At 38.6% G+C, this 26,289-nt stretch overlaps 1 protein-coding gene across 1 annotated transcript in view; it reads right to left on the bottom strand.

Moving 5' to 3' along the window:
- LOC128656938 (cytochrome P450 2K6-like) overlaps positions 1 to 26,289 on the bottom strand; it is a 400,794-nt gene that overhangs the window by 321,577 nt on the left and 52,928 nt on the right. The window lies entirely within an intron of this gene.

A 26,289-nucleotide genomic window follows, 5' to 3' on the forward strand; every position in this document is an offset into this window, starting at 1 on the left:
AGCTCTTTCTGAAATCTGCTTGTAGGGTTAAAGTCTAGTATAATGTATTGTTTGGGGTCATTTAATTGCATAAGGGCCTCCTTTTCAAAGAATGTCCTATCCATTAAGACAACAGACCCACCCTTGTCTGCGGCCCTGACTACCAAATTTGTGTTTTCACTTAAGTTTTTGAGTGCTTTTTTCTCCTCATTGTTAAGATTACCCTTAATCCCAAGTTTAGTAGTATATGCCAGATTAGTCAAATCTTCCTCTATTCTCTTCTGGAACTTTTTCAGTACTGGACCCCTAGACTGGATGGGGTAAAATTTAGATGTATTTCTAAGTTTAGGGCCAGTGTCACCAGTGTGTGAGATTACACTATCCACAATGTGACTCTCCCTTTGTAGTGTCTCTAAACCTGCTACATCACAGCATTCCTCAAATGTTAAATTAGTTCTCATCACCTTGGGGAGTTGTTCTACACAGGGATTATCAGACAAACAGTTTTTGAAATGCTTTTTTAATGTAAGTGACCTAATTAATTTGTTTACATCCAATAACGTGGAAAAAAGATCAAAATCATTAAAATTAATTATTAACCCCTAATCTGCCACCCCCAATGTCACCACCGCCACTTTACTAAAGTAATTAACCCCTAAACCTAACCCTAAGTCTAACCCTAACTTTAATATAATTAAATTAAATCTACATAAAACTTACTATCATTACCTAACTAATTCCTATTTAAAACTAAATTTAAAAGGGCCTTTTGCTGGTCATTGCCCCAAAGAAATCAGCTTTTTTACCTGTAAAAAAATCCAAACAACCCCCCAACAGTAAAACCCACCAACCCACCACCCACACAACTAAACCCCCTAAATAAAATCCTATCTAAAAAACCTAAGCTCCCCATTGCCCTGAAAAGGGCATTTAGCTCTTTTTCGTTGTCCAAAACCCTAATCTAAAAATAAAACCTACCCAATAAACCCTTAATAAAACCTAAAACTAACACCCGAAGATCCAATTACAGTATTTGAAGACCAGACATCGATCCTCATCAAGCTGGGATAAGTCTTCATCAAAGCGGGCAGAAGTCCTCAACGAAGCTGGGAGAAGTCTTCATCCATGTGGCAAGAAGTCATCCTCCAGGCGGGCAGAAGTCTTCATCCAGACGGCATATTCTATCTTCATCCTTCTGACACGGAGCGTCACCATCTTCAAGACATCCGGTGTGGAGCATACTCTTCTTTCACTGGATCTTGAAGAATAAAGGTTCCTTTAAATGACGTCATACAAGATGGCGTCCCTTAAATTCTGATTGGATAATAGAATTCTATCAGCCAATTGGAATTAAAGGGTAAAAAATCCTATTGGCTGAGGCAATCAGCCAACGGGATTGAGCTTGCATTCTATTGGCTGTTCTAATCAGCCAATATAATGCAAGTTCAATCCTATTGGCTGATTGCATGAGCCAATAGGATTTTTTACCCTTTAATTTAGATTGGCTGAATTCTATCAGCCAATGGGAATTCAAGGGATGCCATTTTTGATGACGTCATTTAAAGGAACCTTCAATGTTCAAGATCCAGCAAAAGAAGAGGATGCTCCGTACCGGATGTCTTGAAGATGGAGCCGCTCCGTGTCAGAAGGATGAAGATAGAAGGTGCCATCTGGATGAAGACTTCAGCCTGCCTGGAGGACGATTTATTGCTGCTTGGATGAAGACTTCTCCCGGCTTCGTTGAGGACTTCTGCCCGCTTGGATGAAAACTTCTCCTGACTTGATGAGGATGCATGTCCGGTCTTCAAAAACTGTAAGTGGATCTTCGTGGGTTAGTGTTGGTTTTATTAAGCGTTTATTGGGTGGGTTTTATTTTTAGGTTAGGGAATTTGGGCAGCAATAGAGCTAAATGCCCTTTTAAGGGCAATGCCCATCCAAATGCCCTTTGTAATTAGGTAATTTTATTTAATTGTTTTATAATGTTATGTGTTAGTGTAACTCAGGTTAGGTTTTATTTTACAGGTAAATTTGTATTTATTTTAGCTAGGTAGTTAGTAAATAGTTAATAACTATTTACTAACTAGTCTACCGAGTTAAAATAAATACAAACTTGCCTGAAAAAAAATTAAACCTTAAGCTAGATGCAATGTAACTATTAGTTATATTGTAGCTAGTTTAGGGTTTATTTTATAGGTAAGTATTTAGTTTTAAATAGGAATTATTTAGATAATGATAGTAGGTTTTATTTAGATTTATTTTAAGTATATTTAAGTTAGGGGGTGTTAGGGTTAGATTTAGGTTTAAGGGTTAATAAATTTAGAATAGTGGCGGCTACATTGGGGGCGGCAGATTAGGGGTTAATAAATTAAGGTAGGTGGCGGCGATGTTAGGGGCGGCAGATTAGGGGTTAATAATAATTAACTAGTGTTTGCGATGCAGGAGTGCGGCAGTTTAGGGGTTAATTTGTTTATTATACAGGGAGTGCAGAATTATTAGGCAAATGAGTATTTTGACCACATCATCCTCTTTATGCATGTTGTCTTACTCCAAGCTGTATAGGCTCGAAAGCCTACTACCAATTAAGCATATTAGGTGATGTGCATCTCTGTAATGAGAAGGGGTGTGGTCTAATGACATCAACACCCTATATCAGGTGTGCATAATTATTAGGCAACTTCCTTTCCTTTGGCAAAATGGGTCAAAAGAAGGGCTTGACAGGCTCAGAAAAGTCAAAAATAGTGAGATATTTTGCAGAGGGATGCAGCACTCTTAAAATTGCAAAGCTTCTGAAGCGTGATCATCGAACAATCAAGCTTTTCATTCAAAATAGTCAACAGGGTCGCAAGAAGCGTGTGGAAAAACCAAGGCGCAAAATAACTGCCCATGAACTGAAAAAAGTCAAGCGTGCAGCTGCCAAGATGCCACTTGCCACCAGTTTAGCCATATTTCAGAGCTGCAACATCACTGGAGTGCCCAAAAGCACAAGGTGTGCAATACTCAGAGACATGGCCAAGGTAAGAAAGGCTGAAAGACGACCACCACTGAACAAGACACACAAGCTGAAACGTCAAGACTGGGCCAAGAAATATCTCAAGACTGATTTTTCTAAGGTTTTATGGACTGATGAAATGAGAGTGAGTCTTGATGGGCCAGATGGATGGGCCCGTGGCTGGATTGGTAAAGGGCAGAGAGCTTCAGTCCGACTCAGACGCCAGCAAGGTGGAGGTGGAGTACTGGTTTGGGCTGGTATCATCAAAGATGAGCTTGTGGGGCCTTTTCGGGTTGAGGATGGAGACAAGCTCAACTCCCAGTCCTACTGCCAGTTTCTGGAAGACACCTTCTTCAAGCAGTGGTACAGGAAGAAGTCTGCATCCTTCAAGAAAAACATGATTTTCATGCAGGACAATGCTCCATCACACGCGTCCAAGTACTCCACAGCATGGCTGGCAAGAAAGGGTATAAAAGAAGAAAATCTAATGACATGGCCTCCTTGTTCACCTGATCTGAACCCCATTGAGAACCTGTGGTCCATCATCAAATGTGAGATTTACAAGGACGGAAAACAGTACACCTCTCTGAACAGTGTCTGGGAGGCTGTGGTTGCTGCTGCACGCAATGTTGATGGTGAACAGATCAAAACACTGACAGAATCCATGGATGGCAGGCTTTTGAGTGTCCTTGCAAAGAAAAGTGGCTATATTGGTCACTGATTTTTTTTTGTTTTGTTTTTGAATGTTAGAAATGTATATTTGTGAATGTTGAGATGTTATATTGGTTTCACTGGTAAAAATAAATAATTGAAATTGGTATATATTTGTTTTTTGTTAAGTTGCCTAATAATTATGCACAGTAATAGTCACCTGCACACACAGATATCCCCCTAAAATAGCTATAACTAAAAACAAACTAAAAACTACTTCCAAAACTATTCAGCTTTGATATTAATGAGTTTTTTGGGTTCATTGAGAACATGGCTGTTGTTCAATAATAAAATTAATCCTCAAAAATACAACTTGCCTAATAATTCTGCACTCCCTGTAGTGGCGGCAACATTGGGGGCAGCAGATTAGGGGTTAATAAGTGTAGGTAGGTTGCGGCGACATTGGGGGCAGGAGATTAGTGGCTAATAACATTATGTAGGTGTCGGCGATGTTGGGGGCAGCAGATTTAGGGTTAATAAGTATAATGTAGGTGACAGCGATGTTAGGGGTGGCAGATTAGGGGTTAATAAATATAATGTAGGTGTCGGCGATGTCGGGCGGCAGATTAGGGGTTAATAATAATTAACTAGTGTTTGCAATGCAGGAGTGCGGGGTTTAGGGGTTAATATGTTTATTATAGTGGCGGCAACATTGGGGGCGGCAGATTAGGGGTTAATAAGTGTAGGCAGGTTACGGCGACATTAGGGGCGGGAGATTAGGGGTTTATAACATTATGTAGGTGTCGGCGATGTTGGGGGCAGCAGATTAGGGGTAAATAAGTATAATGTAGGTGGCGGCGATGTCGGGGAGGCAGATTAGGTGTTAATAAATATAATGTAGGTGGTGGCGATGTCGTGGCAGCAGATTAGGGGTTAATAAGTGTAAGATTAGGGTTGTTTAGAATCAGGGTTTATGTTAGGGTGTTAGGCAGGGCGGACTGGGACCAAGATTATTTCCGGGCATTTTAAGTCAGAGCAGCCCACTCCGGTATATATTGTGAGTCTGCATAAGTATATATTTGCGCATATATATATATATATATATATATATATATATATGTGTAACAAACACTCGCCTTGCGCTCACACTACCCGTCTAATGCTTCCTCCTTCCTGGCTACGGCACACTGGACGTTCTGCGCAGGGGATCCAAGCTGCAGCGCTCACTTCATCCAAAGAGCGCTGAAAAAGTGTATAGGATACAAAGAAAAAGTCCGGATCCTCAAATGCAGATAAAACATAAATCCTTTATTTGATAATGCAGGTAAAAGCATGGAGTATCGGCAGATACAGTTATTGAACCAAGACTGACATTATAACATAGACAGCTGGGCAATCTGCAGCAGACATGTTTCGTGCCTACAGGCACTTGTTCACTGCTCACTGCTATATATATATATACTGTAAAAGAAGTTAAAAAAGGAGCACTCTCACCACAATAACAGCTACAAGGGTGCCAACGGTTACTTATAGCTGATAAAGGACGGCACTCACTGGTCTTTCCAAAGTTTACTTTAATAGGAAAAAGTGACGTTTTGGGGACACTGAGGAAGGGGAGTGTGTCCTGAAACGTCACTTTTTTTCTATTAAAGTACACTTTGGAAAGACCAGTGAGAAAACTTTTTTTTTTTAAAGGATGTATTTTTTGTGGATTAAAAAAAAACAAACACTTTTGGTACTAATTAAATATCTTGATGGCTTTTCACAGCAGTTACATTAATAGTTAATAATACTTAAAGGGACACTGTACCCAAAAAATTTTTGCGATTCAGATAGAGCATGCAATTTTAAGCAACTTTCTAAATTACTTCTATTATCAATTTTTCTTCGTTCTCTTGTACATGTCATCTGACCATATGACATTCTCCCAATCTGCTTCTGGATCATCCAAACGCTCTCTAGCATACTTCAGACAGGCCTGGACATGTACTGGCTTAAGCAGGGGGACACGTCTGGCACTGCAGGATCTGAGTCCCTGGCGGCGTAGTGTGTTACTGATGGTAGCTTTTGTTACGTTGGTCCCAGCTCTCTGCAGGTCATTCACTAGGTCCCCCTGTGTGGTTCTGGGATGTTTGCTCACCATTCTTGTGATCATTGTGACCCCACGGGGTGAGATCTTGCGTGGAGCCCCAGATCGAGGGAGATTATCAGTGGTCTTGTATGTCTTCCATTTTCTAATTATTGCTCTCACAGTTGATTTATTCACACCAAGCTGCTTGCCTATTGCAGATTCAGTCTTCTCAGCTGGTGTCCTTCGACTGCTCTTTAGTTTTCACCATAGTGCAGTTTGGAGTGTGACTGTTTGAGGTTGTGGACAGGTGTCTTTTATACTGATAACAAGTTCAAACAGGTGCTATTAATACAGGTAATGAGTGGAGGACAGAAAGAAAGAAGATGATACAGGTCTGTGAGAGCCAAAAATCTTGCTTGTTTGTAGGTGACCAAATACTTATTTTCCACCATAATATGCAAATAAATTATTACCAAATCAGACAATGTGATTGTCTGGATTTGTTTCCACATTTTGTCTCTCATAGTTGAGGTATACCTATGATGAAAATCACAGGCCCCTGTTTTTAATAGAATTTTTAAAAACCGGGCACTTTAGCATCAAAATTTACATTCACTTTAAGGTAGCCCCAGAATTACCCCACAATCCTGGATTGCTGTAGAGCTTTCTTACACATCCTTATCATCAATTTATTCAGACTAATTTTTCAGAATAAAGTGGGGGAGGACAGCTCACAGACATCCAGGGCTGCAGGCTGCTTTAAATAAACAAAAGTCTGCTCAAAGGATAGTGGGCAGCCACATTAAAGTAATAACAACAGTATTGTGAAATAGAATGCTGCCCCTGGAGCCACTCCATGTCACACCCTTGGTTACTAGAACAGCCAGATCATGTGTGCCCCAAGGCCACCTCACCTTCTGGGCTGCTCTTACTCCCATGTGGTGTATTGCTATGTAGGAGATAACAGCATCTAGGAACGGCAAACAAGATGGGAGAGGATCCAGTTACACATTATGCAGCACTGGGAGTCAGGGACTCCTGGACAGGGGTGGAAAGAAAGGCAGTCCTCAGTCCTAGCTAAGTGATTACATTAGGCATGCTGCAAAAAGAGACAGTGAGCCATAAATAACGCTCCTTAGTGCCCCTGTAAAAAAACAGAGCTGAACTTTTCAGTGTATCCCACATAGAAAACAGCTACGCTCACTGCAAAATAACACACATGCTCAGTGTAAACTTTATCTACAGCGTATAACTTTGAAAGCCCTTTGCTATATTTCTTAAAAGTTTCTCTAAATAAACAGATACATGGTGCAAAAATGTGTTAACCATCTGCCCACTTTCCCACCACTTATGGTGACTGCAGGACAAATGATCTACCCCTGCATTAAAATACTGGCTGTGTTGATAAATTACCAGGAAAGTGGCAACTCTCCCCACTTTTGCAGAGGTGCCGGTACCTACCTCCAAAATTACCATGCGGCAGCTCCATGATCCACTGTTGGCATGCAGGTGACAGCCAGCCCAGCCCACTCAGTTTCCCGCACAATCCCAGTTCCACATCTGAATTTGTGGCCCGCCCCTATGTAGAGCTCTCTGATGGGCCTGGAAATCCTCCCCTCTGCCTCCTCTCTATGCAAAGACCTGGCTGGTAATATAAGTTCCCACCACAATACGGGAACTTTAAATATCAGGTCGTGCTTCTGACAGACTGGTGGGCGGAGCTAAGTTAACACAGGCGGCCCAGCTAACTGGTCGGCCCACCAGAAATTTGCCCGGAATGCCCAATGGCCAGTCCAGGCCTGGTGTTAGGTGTAAACATAAATTTAGTTTCCCCGTAGACATCAATGGGGAGAGCCGGCTGAAAAAAAGCCTAACACCTGCAATAAAGCAGCGTCAAGCTCCATTGATTCCTATGGGGAAACTAAATTTATGTTTACACCTAACACCAGGCCTGGACTGGCCATTGGACATTCTGGGCAAATTCCTGGTGGGCGGAGCTAAGTTAACACAGGCGGCCCAGCTAACTGGTCGGCCCACCAGGAATTTAAAAGCCCTATCAAAATAAAAAAGTCCCCCCCAAAATAAAAAAAAAACCCTAGTGTAACTTAAACTACCAATAGCCCTTAAAAGGGCCTTTTGCGGGGCATTGCCCCAAAGAAATATAGGAATTTAAATAGGAATTATTTAGTTATTAATAATAGGTTTTATTTAGATTTATTTTAATTACATTAAAGTTAGTGGGTGTTAGGGTTAGATTTAGGGTTAGGTTTTGGTGTTAATAAATTTAGTATAGTGGCGGTGACGTTGGGGGCGGCAGATTAGGGGTTAATAAATGTAGGTAGGTGGCGGCGATGTTAGGGACGGCAGATTAGGGGTTAATAATATTTAACTAGTGTTTGCAATGCAGGAGTATGGCGGTATAGGGGTTAATATATTTACTTTAGTGACGGCGACATTAGGGGTGGCAGATTAGGGGTTAATAAGTGTAGGTAGGTTGCGGCGACATTGGAGGTGGGAGATTAGGGGTTAATAAATATAATCTAGGTGTCGGCAATGTTGGGGGCAGCAGATTAGGGGTTAATAAATATAATGTAGGTGTCGGCGATGTCGGGGGCAGCAGATTATGGGTTAATAAATATAATGTAGGTGTCGGCGATATCGGGGACAGCAGATTAGGGGTAATAAGTGTAAGATTAGGGGTGTTTAGACTCGTGGTTCATGTTAGGGTGTTAGGTGTAAACATAAATTTAGTTTTCCCATAGGAATCATTGGGGCTGCGTTACTGAGCTTTTTTGCAGGTTTTAGGCTTTTTTTCAGCCGGGTCTCTCCACATTGATGTCTATGGGGAAATCGTGCACAAGCACGTAAAACCAGCTCACTGTAGCTTTCAGCAGTGCCGGTATTGGAGTTCGCCCGCGGTATGGAGCTAAATTTTGCTCTACGCTCACTTCTTGCCCGATAACACCGGGTTTTTATAAACCTATAATACCAGCGCTGTAGGAAAGTCAGCAGTGCAATAACTTGCAAGTTAGTACCGAGCAGGTCTTACCGCAAAACTCGTAATCTAGCCATTAGTGTTTATTTTACAGGTATTTAGTTTTAAATAGGAATTAGGTAATTATAGTAAGTTTTATTTAGATTTATTTTAAATATATTACAGTTAGGGTTAGGATTAGATTTAGGGTTAGGTTTAGGGGTTAATATATTTATTTAGTGTTAGTGATGTGGGAGGCCAGAGATTTAGGGGTTAATAACTGTAATGTAGGTGGCGGCTATGTTAGGGGTGGCAGATTAGGGGTTAATAAGTGTAATGTAGGTGTCAGCGATGTCAGGGGCAGCAGATTAGGGGTGTTTAGACTCAGGATTTATATTAGGGTGTTAGGTTTAAAGGGACAGTCAACACCAGAATTTTTGTTGTTTAAAAAGAAACATAATCCCTTTATTACCCGTTCCCCAGTTTTGCACAACCAATACAGTTATATTAATATACTTTTTACCTCTGTAATTATCTTGTATCTAAGCTTCTGCTGACTGCCCCTTTATTTCAGTTCTTTTGACAGACATGCAGTTTAGCCAATCAGTGCTCAGTCCTAGGTCACTTTACGTGCATGAGCTCAATGTTATCTATATGAAACATGTGAACTAATGCACTCTAGTGGTCATTCAGATTAGAGGCAGTCTTCAAGGTCTAAGAAATTAGCATATGAACCTCCTAGTTTTAGCTTTCAACTAAGAATAGCAAGAGAACAAAGCAAAATTGGTGATAAAAGTAAATTGGGAAGTTGTTTAAAATTGCATGCCCTATTTAAATCGTGAAAGTTTTTTTTGGACTTGACTGTCCCTTTAAACATAAATTTTCCTTCCCCATAGGAATCAATGGGGCTGTGTTACGGAGCTTTACGCTCCTTTATTGCAGGTGTTAGGCTTTTTTTTAGCCTGCTCTCCCCATTGATGTCTATGGAGAAATCGTGCACAAGCACCTAAAACCAGCTCAAAGCAGCGCTGGTATTTGTATGAGGTATGGAGCTCAAAGTAACTATATTGCCCGCTAACGCAGGTTTTTGGAAAACCTGTAATAGCAGAGCTATAAAAGGTGAGCGGTGGAAATAACTTGCAAGTTATTACCGAGCTGCTCATAATGCAAAACTCGTACTCTGGCCGAATGATTGTAGTAAGTTGGAACTGTTTTTCAGCGGCATATGCAGATATGCTGTGAGTGCCCTGTGCACCTATACTTAAACATCACGCATGCTCAGAGGTGTGTATTTTGTGTGTGTCATGTAAGTCACTGCTGACTCTCTCAGCAGGCATAGTGTTTGAATGCTGGAGCATTACTGAAATATAGAAATAATGTTTACTAGAAGCCTTTTTGTTAAAGAATCTACATTGAAAAAAATGCTACTATACAAAACAGAACTGCACACATGCACATTTTAATTTTGATTTTTCCATCCCTTGTTTGTTATCAGTATAAATAAATGAACAAAGTCAGTATGATTATATTCTCATTCAATAGAAAAAAAAAAAAAAAAATGATCTCAAGAATGCATATTCTAATTATAATTTGATTGATGCATGTGGCAACAGACCTATCACAGTATAGAATCAAGTGCAAAGCTTTAGAAAAAAAAAAGGATTGTGGGCCGGAAGGGACAGAGTCACGATAGGGTGAATTGTGTAGTCGCTCTCGTAGGATAGAGCAGCCCTTCTTAAACCTTTCCCACTCGTGACCCCATTTCACGCAAGAAATTTTTAGGTGACCCCGGGTATATAAAATAAGTATACAAAGCAAACATTTACTTATAATTAATCATAACGAAATTTATTTTAAAACAATTCTTTGGAATACATATAATAACATTTATTAAAGCCAAAATCAAATTTGCATACTAATTAGATGGATGTGCTTGTTTATTTTTACATAAAGAATTAAATCTTGGCTGAATATTTGATACTGCCAGACATAGAGCATCTTCAACGTTTTTCAGAGTTGATCGATATTTTGTTTTTATATTCGTCAATGCTGAGAACGCCGCTTCGCATAAATACGTAGTACAGAATGGCAGAAGTATGACTAGGGCCATTTCAGAAATTGTTGGAGATTCTGTCCTAATCTGAAGCCAAATTTCAGTTAACGAATTTTGCTGAAACTCAAGTTTGAAACTTGTGTCACTTGATAACTCGGCCAATTCTTCTTGAACTTTTAATGGCAGATGACTGATGTTTTCGATTTCCATTGAGTATGGTTTTTGAACCCAACTTTGTTTTTGTGAATCAAAATTTGAAGATAAGTATTTCTGAAACTGTGTCTCCAGGCACTTCAGATGATCAATTATAAATCTTTGGGAAGGCTATTTTCAATTATAAAATCACCTGTAGCTGTAAACATTTCTAAAGATCCATTTTCCACCCTATTCTTCCATATGTTAACTTTTTTAGTAAAACTTTCAACTTTATCTTTTAACATGTTACAATTTCTTCCTTGAAGCGACATGTTTAAATCATTGAGTTTTTCAAAAATATCCGACAAATAACACAGTTTTGAAAGCCATAAGTAATTATGAAAAAAATTAACAAAATCGGATTTCTGCTCAGTCAAAAATATAACAACTTCATCTTTCAATTTCAATAATCTGTTTAAACTTCGCCCTCTTAAGAGCCACCTTACCTCTGCATGTAGTAATAAGCTTTTGTAATCGGAGCCCATGTCTTTGCAAAGATTTGAAAACAAACGACTGTTAAGGGCATGACTTTTAATGAAGTTAATGATTTTGATAGTATCGCGAAGCACAACATCTAACTCCGGGGATATTTTTTTTGCTACGAGTGCCTCCCGATGGATCATGCGTAAAAGTGATATGTTCATTGCCACCAGCTTTAAATTTTGCTAAAAATCCAACATTTCTGCCCATCATTGCTCCAGTGCCATCTGTACAGATTCCAACACAGCTTTTCCACTGTAGCCCTTCTTTTTTGAAAAATTAATCTACTTTAAGATATATATCTTCCCCTCTTGTGTGCCCTTCCAAAGGACGACAAAACAATAATTCCTCATGTACAGGGAGTGCTGAATTATTAGGCAAATGAGTATTTTGACCACATCATTCTCTTTATGCATGTTGTCTTACTCCAAACTGTATAGGCTCGAAAGCCTACTACCAATTAAGCATATTAGGTGATGTGCATCTCTGTAATGAGAAGGGGTGTGGTCTAATGACATCAACACCCTATATCAGGTGTGCATAATTATTAGGCAACTTCCTTTCCTAAAATAGTGAGATATCTTGCAGAGGGATGCAGCACTCTTAAAAATGCAAAGCTTCTGAAGCGTGATCATCGAACAATCAAGCGTTTCATTCAAAATAGTCAACAGGGTCGCAAGAAGCGTGTGGAAAAACCAAGGCGCAAAATAACTGCCCATGAACTGAGAAAAGTCAAGCGTGCAGCTGCCAAGATGCCACTTGCCACCAGTTTGGCCATATTTCAGAGCTGCAACATCACTGGAGTGCCCAAAAGTACAAGGTGTGCAATACTCAGAGACATGGCCAAGGTAAGAAAGGCTGAAAGACGACCACCACTGAACAAGACACACAAGCTGAAACGTCAAGACTGGGCCAAGAAATATCTCAAGACTGATTTTTCTAAGCTTTTATGGACTGATGAAATGAGAGTGAGTCTTGATGGGCCAGATGGATGGGCCCGTGGCTGGATTGGTAAAGGGCAGAGAGCTCCAGTCCGACTCAGACGCCAGCAAGGTGGAGGTGGAGTACTGGTTTGGGCTGGTATCATCAAAGATGAGCTTGTGGGGCCTTTTCGGGTTGAGGATGGAGTCAAGCTCAACTCCCAGTCCTACTGCCAGTTTCTGGAAGACACCTTCTTCAAGCAGTGGTACAGGAAGAAGTCTGCATCCTTCAAGAAAAACATGATTTTCATGCAGGACAATGCTCCATCACACGCGTCCAAGTACTCCACAGCGTGGCTGGCAAGAAAGGGTATAAAAGAAGAAAATCTAATGACATGGCCTCCTTGTTCACCTGATCTGAACCCCATTGAGAACCTGTGGTCCATCATCAAATGTGAGATTTACAAGGAGGGAAAACAGTACACCTCTCTGAACAGTGTCTGGGAGGCTGTGGTTGCTGCTGCACGCAATGTTGATGGTGAACAGATCAAAACACTGACAGAATCCATGGATGGCAGGCTTTTGAGTGTCCTTGCAAAGATAGGTGGCTATATTGGTCACTGATTTGTTTTTGTTTTGTTTTTGAATGTCAGAAATGTATATTTGTGAATGTTGAGATGTTATATTGGTTTCACTGGTAAAAATAAATAATTGAAATGGGTATATATTTGTTTTTTGTTAATTTGCCTAATAATTATGCACAGTAATAGTCACCTGCACACACAGATATCCCCCTAAAATAGCTATAACTAAAAACAGACTAAAAACTACTTCCAAAACTATTCAGCTTTGATATTAATGAGTTTTTTTGGGTTCATTGAGAACATGGTTGTTGTTCAATAATAAAATGAATCCTCAAAAATACCACTTGCCTAATAATTCTGCACTTCCTTCATAAATATATCTTACCTAAAGTAACAAATGTGCCATGTTAGAAATATCAGTTGTTTCATCTAACTGAATTGCAAACTTTGGGCTGTCCTTCAGCCTGGTAATAAGCTGCTGGAATTGGTCATTACTAATTTCAGAAATTCTTTTATAAACAGTATCATTCGATAAAGGAATTTTACGAATTTCATCCCCATACTTTTTCCCATGAACTATTTCTGACATTTTAATAGCAGCAGGTAACACTAGATCTTCTCCTATCGTGTAGGGCTTTTTAGTTTTTGCAATTAAATAAGAAGTTTCGTAAGATGCAAGTAAATACTTTTCGTTGACAGTAACAAATGTTTTAAAAGCTTTTTTTTTCTTTATTTGAAAATTTTAAAAGTCGTTCAAAATATTCCTTTGGTTTATTGCAGTACGCTGCATGCTTGGTATTAAAATGTCTTTTTAATTTGGCTGGTTTCATGCTCTCCGCAGCCAAATGTTCCTTACAAATTAGGCAAAGAGGTTTTTCCACACCATCATGATCATTAGAAGTAAATCCATATTGCAAAAATGATTCATCATATTTTCGTTTTCTGGTCACTTTCGATGTGCTACAACCTGGAAGTGAAGACTCTCTCGCATTGTCACCAGTATTTTTACCTCTTCTGTCTACATTTAGCCACTTATCCATAATGAAAAATATTTTTGTCCTAAACCGAAAATATAAATACATACTAGCTTTAGTTTTTAAAATTACATTTGCTTGTGCTTAATTTAAAAAAATGATGTTCAGACTTCATACTCACCCATCCATGCTCACTCCCCTGCCCCTTCCATAGTCCCCCTTCATATTCCCCCTTCACACTCATACTCCCCCCTTCAATGCTCATCTCATACCTCTATGGGGTTAAACACATAGAGGTCATATGGTATGTTACTAAGTCTAAACACACTGACATTAGCACCGCCATATTATGATGTTATTAAACACACTGACATTAGCACCACCGTATTATGATGTTACTAAACACACTGACATTAGCACCACCATATTATGATGTTACTAAACACACTGACATTAGCACCGCCATATTATGATGTTACTAAACACACTGACATTAGCACCGCCATATTATGATCTTACTAAACACACTGACATTAGCACCGCCATATTATGATGTTACTAAACATACTGACATTAGCACCACCATATTATGATGTTACTAAACACACTGACATCAGCACCGCCATATTACGATGTTACTAAACATACTGACATTAGCATCGCCATATTACGATGTTACTAAACACACTGACATCAGCACCACCATATTATGATGTTACTAAACATACTGACATTAGCACCGCCATATTACGATGTTACTAAACATACTGACATTAGCACCGCCATATTACGATGTTACTAAACATACTGACATTAGCACCGCCATATTACGATGTTACTAAACATACTGACATTAGCACCGCCATATTACGATGTTACTAAACATACTGACATTAGCACCGTCATATTATGATGTTACTAAACATACTGACATTAGCACCGCCATATTATGATGTTACTAAACACACTGACATTAGCACCGCCATATTATGTTGTTACTAAACATACTGACATCAGCACCGCCATATTATGATGTTACTAAACACACTGATATTAGCACCGCCATATTACGATGTTACTAAACATACTGACATTAGCACCGCCATATTATGATGTTACTAAACACACTGACATTAGCACCGCCATATTATTATGTTACTAAACACACTGACATTAGCACCGCCATATTATGATGTTACTAAACATACTGACATTAGCACCGCCATATTATGATGTTACTAAACACACTGACATTAGCACCGCCTTATTATGATGTTACTAAACACAATGGGGGGTAGTTATCAAGCCGTCTACTTTTCAGCCTTCGCCGGCCCAATACGCCCGCCTAAGCTCCCCTACCTTCGCCGCCGCGGACCTTGAATACGTTTGCCTAAGTTATCAAATAAAGCTGTCAAAAAGCCGCGGGGCGATGAGCAGCGGACTGTGAGAGTTATCACTCATCCGATCTCGCTGCTCTTCGGCTTTTTCCCAGCTTTATTGCTAGCCTGTCACTAAGCACTCACACTAAACTACACTGTTCTATCCCTATACCGGCGCCCCCGGAGCCTCCCACAACTCAATAAAGTTACTAACCCCTAAACTGCCGCTCCTAGACCCTGCCACAACTCTGATAAATGTATTAACCCCTAAACCGCCGCTCCCGGACACCGCTGCCACCTACAGTATACCTAGTAACCCCTATCCTGCTCCCCCTATACCGTCGCCCTCTATAATAAAATTATTAACCCCTATCCTGCTGATCCCACACCTTGCCGCAACTAAATAAATAGTTTAACCCCTAAACCGCCGCTCCCTGAACCCGCCGCAACCTATATTAAATTTATTAACCACTATCCTGCCCCCCCTACACCGTCGCCACCTATAATAAATTTATTAACCCCTATCCTGCCCCCCCTACACCATCGCCACCTATAATAAATGTATTAACCCCTATCCTGCCCCCCCTACACCGTCGCCACCTATAATACATTTATTAACCCCTATCCTGCCCCCCACTACACCGCCGCCACTGTAATAAAATTATTAACCCCTAAACCTAAGTCTAACCCTAACCCTAACGCCCCCCTAACTTAAATATTAATTAAATAAATCTAAATAATATATCTCTTATTAACTAAATTATTCCTATTTAAAACTAAATACTTACCTTTAAAATAAACCATAATATAGCTACAATATAAATAATAATTATATTGTAGCTATCTTAGGATTTATTTTTATTTTACAGGTAACTTTCAATTTATTTTAACTAGGTACAATAGCTATTAAATAGTTATTATTTAATAGCTTACGTAGCTAAAATAAAGAGAAATATTACTGTAAAATAAATCCTAACCTAAGTTATAATTACACCTAACACTACACTATACTTTAATAAATTATTCCTATTTAAAACTAAATACTTACCTGTAAAATAAACCCTAATATAGCTACAATATAAATAATAATTATATTGTAGCTATCTTAGGATTTATATTTATTTTACAGGTAACTTTGTGTTTATTTTAGCTAGTTAGAATAGTTATTAAATAGTTATTAACTATTTAATAACTACCTAGCTAAAAGAAATACAAAATTACCAGCCAATCGGAATTGAGGGGACGCCATCTTGGATGACGTCCCTTAAAGGAGCCTTCATTCGTCGTAGTCCGTCGGTGAAGAAGGATGTTCCGCGTCGGCGGGAGGAAGATTCAAGACCCGGCTTGGAAGATGACATCGCCCGGATAGAAGACCTCTTCAGCGCCTCTTGGAAGATGACATCGCCCGGATCGAAGACTTCTTCAGCGCCGCCTGGATGATGACTTCATCGGATGGAAGATTTCTTCAGCGCCGCTTGGAGGATTAACTTCTTCCGCTCCGGATGTCCACTTCGGTTCCATCACTGCTCGGCTGAGTGAAGACGACTCAAGGTAGGATGATCTTCAGGGGATTAGTGTTAGGTTTTTGTAAGGGGGGTTTGGGTTAGATTAGGGGTATGTGGGTGGTGGGTTTTAATGTTGGGGGGGGGGTTGTATTTTTCTTTTACAGGCAAAAGAGCTGAACTTTTTGGGGCATGCCCCCACAAATGGCCCTTTTAAGGGGTGGTAAGGTAAAAGAGCTTTGAACTTTATTTAATTTAGAATAGAGTAGGGCATTTTTTTATTTTGGGGGGGGTTTGTTATTTTATTAGGGGGCTTAGATTAGGTGTAAGTAGCTTAAAATTGTTGTAATATTTTTAAAATGTTTGTAACTTATTTTTTTATTTTTTGTAACTTAGCTTTTTTAATTTTTTGTACTTTAGTTAGTTTATGTAATTGTATTTAATTGTAGTTATTTGTAGGTAGTTTATTTAATTAATGTAATGATAGTGTAGTGTTAGGTTTAATTGTAACTTAGGTTAGGATTTATTTTACAGGTAATTTTGTATTTCTTTTAGCTAGGTAGTTATTAAATAGTTAATAACTATTTAATAACTATTCTAACTAGTTAAAATAAATACAAAGTTACCTGTAAAATAAATATAAATCCTAAGATAGCTACAATATAATTATTATTTATATTGTAGCTATATTAGGGTTTATTTTACAGGTAAGTATTTAGTTTTAAATAGGAATAATTTATTAAAGTTTAGTCTAGTGTTAGGTGTAATTGTAACTTAGGTTAGGATTTATTTTACAGGTAAATTTCAGTTTATTTTAGCTAGGTAAGCTATTAAATAGTTAATAACTATTTAATAGCTATTGTACCTAGTTAAAATAAATTGAAAGTTGCCTGTAAAATAAAAATAAATCCTAACATAGCTACAATATAATTATTATATATATATTGTAGCTATATTAGGGTTTATTTTAAAGGTAAGTATTTAGTTTTAAATAGGATTAACTTAGTTAATAATAGAAATATTATTTAGATTTATTTAATTAATATTTAAGTTAGGGGGGCGTTAGGGTTAGACTTAGGTTTAGGGGTTAATAATTTTATTACAGTGGCGGCGGCGTAGTGGGGGGCAGGATAGGGGTTAATAAATTTATTATAGGTGGCGACGGTGTAGGGGGGGGCAGATTAGGGGTTAATAAGTTTAATATAGGTTGCGGCGGGTTCAGGGAGCGGCATTTTAGGGGTTAATACATTTATTATAGTTGCGGTGGGCTCCGGGAGCGGCGGTTTAGGGGTTAATACATATATTATAGTTGTGGTGGGCTCCGGGAGCGGCGGTTTAGGGGTTAATATGTATAGAGTAGCTTGCGGTGGGCTCCGGGAGCGGCGGTTTAGGGGGTAATAACTTTATTTAGTTGCAGCGGTGTAGGGGGTCAGATTAGGGGTGTTTAGACTCGGGGTACATGTTAGGGTGTTAGGTGCAGACAGCTCCCATAGAAATCAATGGGATGTCTGGCAGCAGCAAACTTGTACTTTCGCTATGGTCAGACTCCCATTGATTCCTATGGGATCCGCCGCCTCCAGGGGTGGCGGTTTGAAAACCAGGTACGCTGGGCCGTAAAAGTGCCGAGCGTACCTGCTAGTCATTTGATAACTAGCAAAAGTAGTGAGATTGTGCCGTACTTGTGTGCGGAACATCTGGAGTGACGTAAGAATCGATCTGTGTCGGACCGAGTCCGGCGGATCGAAGTTTATGTCACAAAATTCTACTTTTGCCGGTCTCGAGCCCTTGATAACTAAGGCGAATCAGCCTTGCCACAAATACGCTGCAGAATTCCAGCGTATTTGAGGTTGACGGCTTGATAACTACCCCCCAATGACATTAGCACCGCCACATTATGATGTTACTAAATTATGATTTGAGGTAATTCTTCCAACCTCTAATATGAACGCAATGATATGGTATGCATTATTTTGCAAACAGAAATGAGTTTAATTAGACATCACTGGCAGAAAAGTTGTGTATCTTATATATAAATATTTTATATTTAATATACACACTATAAATATATATATATATATATATATATATATATATATACAGGTAGCCCTCAGTTTACGCCGGGGTTAGGTTCCAGAAGGAATGGTTGTAAATCGAAACTGTCGTAAATTGAAACCCAGTTTATAATGTAAGTCAATGGGAAGTGAGGGAGATAGGTTCCAGGCCCCTCTCAAAATTGTCATAAGTAACACCTAATACATTATTTTTAAAGCTTTGAAATTAAGACTTTAAATGCTAGACAGCATTAAAAACCTAATAAAATAATCACACAACACAGAATATATAATTAAACTAAGTTAAATGAACAAAAACATTTGCTAAACAGCATTATAAACCTAATAAAATATTCACACAACACAGACTTCACTTGCATTTTTCTACAAACAGTTCTTTCTATGCATTCCAATCTGGACTGAGTTATAGACAGGAAGATCTTGTTCCATTGAAATCTGCTTGATAGCTCAGGTCTGGTTAAACTGATTAATTTCAGCTTGCTTGGCTTTGCTGCAACACAAGTGGACAGCTCCACCTACTGGCTATTTTAACAAATGCACTGCTTCTCAATGCTTTTCAATAGCAGTCAGATGACTGGAAAAAAAGGTTGTTATTCTGAAACGGTGTAAATTGAACCGTTGTAAAACGAGGGCCACCTGTATATATATATATATATATATATACATATATACACACAAAATATTTCATGCATGACTATTTTCAATACAAACAAGCTATGCTGCATTAATTACAAAAAAGAATAAACATACAGACTACTAACAACTTTGGTAAAGCAAGTTATAGTGCAAGTGTTACTTCTAATGACCAGTATATTATAAATGTGCATAATTGCTCTGCTCTGTGTGTCCAGGCACAGCAAATGTTTACAGGCTTCATACCTCCCAAAATTTACAAATTGAAAAGAGGGACAGTCCAACCCAATCCCCCCCCCCCCCCCCTCAGGCGAAAGTATAAAAAAAAACAAAAAAAAAAACAATGTAATATAAATTATATTCTTAATAAAAAAATATAAAAACAACTTCATCTACATACAAAAATAAATTCTGTAAATTCTGTGTCATAAATATATATTTAAATACTCTTAGCAATTCAACAATCACTAAGAGTGGAAGCCTGATGTCTGTCCCCAAATCCTGACACACACACTGCAGAAGAGCATACAAATAAACATGCACACACACTACGCATTGTATACATACATGTACAGTCTCAAATACATAGTATATACACATACTGCAGAGCATACAAATAAACATGCACAGACAAACAACATTACACATACATGCAGACACATTACTTACTCACTGTGTACTCAGTGTACTGTGCTTCCTGACTGCCTACAGGGGCTACATTCAATCTCTGCACTTTCAGTGTCAGTCAGTGCAGCTAAGCAGTGAAACAGTGAATGACACTAGAAAAAAAAAATCTAGAAGGGTCACAACTAGAAGTAGGCAGTGTGGGGGTTACAAGGCACTGGCACAGTCCACTTAATATTGCTGCTAGCCATCTGATGTCATTTTAAATGTAACATGTACAATCATCTGCAGGTATCAATATAATAATTACCCTCGTAGTTGTGGTATTTATAATATTACCATTTTTTATTGTCAGTACTATATTATTTATATTCTTAATATTGTGTCATTTTTCATGATTACTTAGAATGTAGTTCTCTATAATATTCGAGCAGTGGTTCTCTCGCAATGAGATGGAGCCATGTAAGTCACAATTCAATAGTTTTTGGGAATTATAATACTCATTATAACCTTTATTATTACCCGAAAAAAAGTTTTTGTATGGATGTATCTCAATTTTTGAGTCAGAACTGCAACAGGTAATGTTGTTTAGGAACATTACGATAATCCACCTATCAAATTGGAGCCGGTATATCCTGGACATCCGATTTGCCAGACAGTTAGGTGTGTATAGACAAGCCCCTCTCATGGGCCTATCAAAATCGAGCCGGTTTTGACAGGAATCACATTGGTTTGGCGCTCACTTGGTTGTTCACGCATGCGCTCTGGGTCGGGATAGACGCCAACTCAGGCTTTATAAGCTGTGATTATTCAGAGATTTATATACACCTGATGAAGCGGTCTTAGTTACTGGGAAACGCGTTGTGGCGGTATTGATTTTAATAAATCTTTTACAAATTTTAATCAAGGCTTTTTTCATTCCAATTTGGGCTTTTGCACTTTTGTGATTGGGACTCTGAGATCCAGTAATTACACTGTGGTATCACTTTGGTATTGCCGAAATTCTACACGTATTTTGGAATATATTTACTGACTTTTGAAGATTGAAGCATTGATTGGAGACGTTAGAGGCAAGATATTTCCTTTGCTAGTAAGCACAGTGTGCTGGACAGCTGCAAATTGTCCAGAAAGCCTTTGTGGCACTTATCAAGTGCCTTATACCTTGTAAGTACGGTACTTACGTTGTTTGTGTAGATCATTTACACACTGATATACACTATTGCGGTGCCCTTTCTTTTATCTCCTCCTTTTTGCAGCTGCAGACCCGGGGATGACGTCTTTGATCAGCGATCTGGACAGCTGTTGATGGCTCAGAAGGCGTTTGTAGCACTTAACAAGTGCTGTGGATCTTGTAAGTAGATGTCATAGTAGGGGTGTGCTGCCTCAATATCTGAACGATACACACTATCTGGCGCCTCTTCTTTTATTTTGTTCCTGTAGATTCGTGCGTTTGGCCAACAAGCATTTGGAAGAAGTTTTGCTGCCTGGGAAATTCATCACTCCATGATATAGTGTGGACTGTCAAGGTCATATCGTGACCATTCTATCAGTAATCACTAGTTATTTATACACTATTACGTTTATTTTGTTTCAATATATGCTTTGGTGTTCACTCTTTATGTCAATCAGCATTGTATCTATTTAATACATGTTTTTTTCACATTTTATTTTCACTTTATATATATATATATATATATATTGTATGTAGTACATATATTGTACTTATAGTCACTTTAGATTTGATATATATGGTACAGGTTGCATATTATATTTAGTTTAGTATATGCACATATCAACTTTGGCGCATCTGACTTTTTTTCACATTTGTACTATTTGTAATATACTTTGCTGGTGAATTGATGCATTTATTTTAATAATATTGCCTGTACAAGGTGTCCTGAGTTTATAAGTTGAAACTATATCCCCTAAAGCGTATTGTATAGATTCAGTCCATGTTGTTGTCTAAACTAGAGATTGGTCAGTAGCCAAACTGAGATGGGGGAATGGTATAGGAAGTGAATTAAGCATAATATTCATATTACCTAAGACCTTCCCTGTTCATTGACCTCTCTCCTGGCTATTCTAGTTACTTAGTAAAAGCACTTGTCTAAATGTGGATGCAGGTTTAAGGTGTATAGAGTATATAAATCAAAACTATATCTGGTAATCCATTTTATATTGTTAGCTACCCAGGAGAGTTGGTCTAAACTATATATCTGGTAGCTAATTTGAGCTGGGAGAATTAGAGTTGAAATGAACCAAATTTTATAATAGCATAGCCATGGTAATACCGGTATTTGGTGTTTAGATTATAGAATTACAAAATTACCTGTAAAATACATTTATTATAGTGGCGGCGATGTCCTGTTAGCAGATTAGGGGTTAATAAGTGTTGGTAGGTGGCGGCAACGTTGTGGGGGGGGACAAATTAGGGGTTAATACATATAATGTAGGTGTCGGCGATGTTAGAGACAGCAGATTAGGGTTTCATAGGGATAATGTAGGTTGCGGCGGTGTCCGGAGCAGCAGATTAGGGGTTAATAGTATAACGCAGGTGTCAGCGATAGCGGGGATGGCAGATTAGGGGTTAATAAATGTAAGGTTAGGGGTGTTTAGACTCGGGGTTCATGTTAGGGTGTTAGGTGTAAACTTAGAAAGTGTTTTCCCCATAGGAAACAATGTGGCTGCGTTAGGAGCTGAATGCTGCTTTTTTTCAGGTGTTAGTTTTTTTTTACAGCCAGCTCAGCCCCATTGTTTCCTAAATTTGGCTCAACGCTCCCTTTTCTGAGGCTAACGCAGCCATTCAGACAACTCCTAATACCAGCGTTGGCTTAAGGGTGCGCTGGAAAAAAAAGGCTTGTTTGCACTGCTGGTCTTTACCAACACAACTCGTAATCTAGGCGGAAGTGTCTAGATTAAATAAACTGAAAACACACTTGTATAAACTTTTTGTATAGGCAAGTTTTAGGCTAATTTGGCAATCTGGCCCAGTACACAACTTGAAACTGGATATTCCTGTAAGATAAGTTGTGTTTAACAAGTGAAAAGTTAAAGATTCTCCTCTCTATTGGACACAGCTACTTTAACTATTAATTAAGGCGCCTGTTTAAAGGTTGCTGCCTGATATTGTGTCTCGATCATACAATCTGATACAATGGGGGATATTTATCAAGCCGTCAACCTGAAATACGCTGGAATTCTGCAGCGTAATTGTTGCGAGCTTGATTCGACCTAGTTATCAAAGCCTACAGACCGGCAAAAGTTGAAATCTGTGACGCAACATACGATCCACCGGTCTCAATCCGACACAGATAGATGCTTACGTCATTACAGATGTGCTGAATACACATTCGGCACCATTTGACACTTTTTCAAAGTTATCAAATAGTTAAACGGTACGCTCGCGGCTATTCCGGCCCAGCGTACCTGGTTTTCAATCCGGCACCCTGGAGGCCGCGGATGCCATAGGAATCAATGGGAGTCTGAATGCAGCGAAACCTTATATTCGCTGCTGCCAGATATCCCATTTATTTCTATGGTAGAAAACCAGTAACGTTTACACCTAACACACAAACATAAATCCCGAGTCTAAATACCCCTAATCTGCCGCCCGACATCTCCACCACTAAATAAAATGTATTAACCCCTATCCCCCCACTCCCAGACACCACCGCAAATAAATAAAAGCATTAACCTCTATCCCGCCGCTCCCGGTTCCCACCACAACTAAATAAATGTATTAACCCCTAAACCCCAGGCCTCCCACATCACTACCACTAACTAAACCTATTAACCCTAAAACACCAGCCCCCCACATCGCCATAAACTAAATTAAGCTATTAACCCCTTAACCTAACAACCCGCTAACTTTACATTAAAATTACAACATCCCTATCTTATAATAAATTTAATCTTACATTTAGAATTAAAAGAAACTATATTAAACTATTAATTAACCTACCCTAACTATTAGCCTACAATTAAATTAAACTATATTAAACTACTAATAACCTACCTTACTATTATACTAAAAATACATTACAACTACCAATTAAATTAACTATATTACATATTTAAAAACCTAACCCTACTCAAATTATTTAAATCTACAATTAAAAAATTCTAAATTACAAAAAAAATAAACACAATCAGCTAGATTACGAGTTTTGTGTTATGGCTGGCTCAGTAATAACTTGTAAGTTATTGTCACCGCTCACCTTTAATAGCGCTGTTATTACAGGTTTGCAAAAACCCGGCGATATGGCTGCATTGAGCTCCATAAAACACAAATACCAGCGCTGCTTTGAGCTGCTATTACATGCTTGTGCACAATTTCCCCATAGACATCAAAGGGGAGAGCCGGCTAAAAGGAAGCCTAACACGTGCAATAACAGAGCGTAAAGCTCAGTAACGCTGCCCCATTGATGTCTATGGGGAAATAAAATGTGTGTTTACACCTAACACCCTAACATAAACTCTGAGTCTAAACACCCCTAATCTGCCTCCCCCGACATTGCTGACACCTACATTACACTTATTAACCCTTAATCAGCCGCCCCAACTTCGCCATCACCTACCTACACGTATTAACCCCTAATCTGCCGCTCCCAATGTCGTCGCCACCTATATAAATGTATTAACCCCTAAACATCGCCGCTGCCACTATACTAAAGTTATTAACCCCTAAAAATCTGGCCTCCCACATCACTAACACTAAATAAATATATTAACCCCTAAACCTAACCCTAAGCCTAACCCTAACACCCCTAACTTTAATATAATTAAAATAAACCTAAATAAAACTTACTATCATTACCTAAATAATTCCTATTTAAAATGAAATACTTACCTATAAAATAAACCCTAAGCTAGCTACAATATAACTAATAGTTACATTGTAGCTATCTTAGGTTTTATTTTTATTTCACAGGTAAGTTTGTATTTATTTTAACTAGGTAGACTAGTTAGTAAATAGTTATTAACTATTTACTAACTACCTAGTTAAAATAAATACAAGTTTACCTGTAAAATAAAACCTAACATGAGTTACACTAACACCTAACATTACAATAAATAAAAATTAAAACAACCCCCAACAGTAAAACCCACCACCCACACAACCAAAACCCCCAAATAAAATCCTATCTAAATAAACCTAAGCTCCCCATTGTCATGTAAAGGGCATTTGACTGGTCATTGCCCTTAAAAGAGCATTTAGCTTTTTTACGGTGCCCAAAATCCCTAATCTAAAAATAAAACCCACCCAATAAACCCTTAATAAAACCTAACACTAACTCCCGAAGATCCACAGTTTTTGAAGACCGGACATCCATCCTCATCCAGCCGTACACTGAAGGTTCCCTTTAAGGGACGTCATCCAAGATGGCATCCCTTGAATTCCGATTGGCTTATAGAATTCAATCAGCCAATCGGAATTAAAGGGTAAAAAATCCTATTGGCTGATGCAATCAGAAAATAGTATTGAGCTTCAATCCTATTGGCTGATCCAATCAGTAATAACTAAGTAATAAGTAATAACTATTTACTAACTAATCAACCTAGTTAAAATAAATGCAAACTTACCTGTGACATAAAAATAAAACATAAGATAAATACAATATAACTATTCGTTATATTGTAGCTAGCTTAGGTTTTATTCTACGGGTATTTATTTAATTTTAAATAGGAATAATTTAGGTATTAATTGTAATTTTTATTTTGAATTATTTTAATTAGGTTAAAGTTAGTGGGTATTAGGGTTAGGGTTACATTAGGGTTTGGGTTAGACTTAGGGTTAGGTTTAGGGGTTAATAACTTTAGTATAGTGGCAGCGACATTGGGGACAGCAGATTAGGGGTTAATAATATGTAACTAGTGTTTGCGATGCGGGAGTGCGGCGGTTTAGGGGTTAATATGTTTATTATAGTGGTGGCGATGTCCGGAGCGGCAGATTAGGGGTTAATAATTTTATTTTAGTGTTTGCGGTGCGGGAGGGCCTCGGGTAAGGGGTTAATAGGTAGTTTATGGGTGTTAGTGTACTTTATAACACTTTAGTTATGAGTTTTATGCTACAGCTTTGTAGCGTAAAACCCATAACTACTGACTTTCAGGTGGCGGTACAGATCTTGTAGGTATGGGCTGTACCGCTCACTTTTTGGCCTCCCAGGCAAAACTCATATGGAAGTCCCATTGAAAAAGACTTTTGAAAG

Source organism: Bombina bombina, chromosome 4 (genome assembly GCF_027579735.1).
Source record: "Bombina bombina isolate aBomBom1 chromosome 4, aBomBom1.pri, whole genome shotgun sequence".
Taxonomy (NCBI): domain Eukaryota; kingdom Metazoa; phylum Chordata; class Amphibia; order Anura; family Bombinatoridae; genus Bombina; species Bombina bombina.